The 800-nt window shown below is 44.9% G+C and overlaps 1 non-coding gene across 1 annotated transcript; it reads right to left on the bottom strand.

The window, feature by feature from the left end:
- Positions 1-431: 431 nt before the first annotated feature.
- Positions 432-538, bottom strand: LOC148553563 (small nucleolar RNA R71). Its single transcript, XR_015893623.1, has one exon. It is a non-coding gene; the product is annotated as a small nucleolar RNA R71 (small nucleolar RNA).
- Positions 539-800: the final 262 nt, after the last annotated feature.

Here is an 800-nt window from a genome sequence, read left to right as displayed (position 1 = left end):
ATCATGAAGAAGAGGCTCACAACCATGGCAGAGAAGGTCGAGCAAATTATGCTGGGGAGGAGAGAAGAGTTCTAGGCTCTTACATCAATCCAAACCCAGGAAACTGTGGAAGTAGCATTCAAAAGCCGACCGTCCATGCCAATAATTTTTAACTAAAACCGCAGCTCATCACCCTTGTTCAGAACAACTGTTCGTTCGGAGGAGGAGTCCAAGAAGACACCAATCAACATCTAACCACCTTCCTGAGGATATGTGACACGGTAAAGTCTAATGGTGTTCATCCTGACGCCTATAGACTGCTCTTATTTCCATTCTCACTCAAGGATAACGCAGCCAAGTGGCTGGAGTCTTTTCCGAAGGAGAGTTTGACAACTTGGGAAGATGTGGTGAACAAATTTTTAGCCAGATTCTATCCTCCCCAAAGAATTAACAGGCTGAGAGCTGAGGTCCAAACTTTCAGGCAACAAGATGGTGAGACTCTATATGAAGCATGGGAGAGGTTTAAGGACCTGACAAGGAGGTGTCCACCAGATATGTTCAATGAATGGGTGCAGCTACACATTTTCTATGAAGGCCTTTCTTATGAATCAAAGAAAGCAGTAGACCACTCATCCGGGGGATCTCTGAACAAGAAGACCATTGAGGAGGCCATAGATGTCATTGAAACTATAGCAGAAAATGACTGTTTCTATGCTTCTGAAAGAGGGAACACTAGAGGAGTGATGGAGCTAAACAATGTAGATGCTCTGCTGGCCCAAAATAAGCTCATTACCAAGCAGCTGGCTGACCTCACCAAGAAG

This window comes from Arachis ipaensis, chromosome B7 (assembly GCF_059453495.1).
Source record: "Arachis ipaensis isolate K30076 ecotype BB chromosome B7, ASM5945349v1, whole genome shotgun sequence".
NCBI classification, from domain to species: Eukaryota; Viridiplantae; Streptophyta; class Magnoliopsida; order Fabales; family Fabaceae; genus Arachis; species Arachis ipaensis.
The sequence above is the reverse complement of the archived record's forward strand: the minus strand, read 5'-3'. Positions and strand labels throughout refer to the sequence as shown.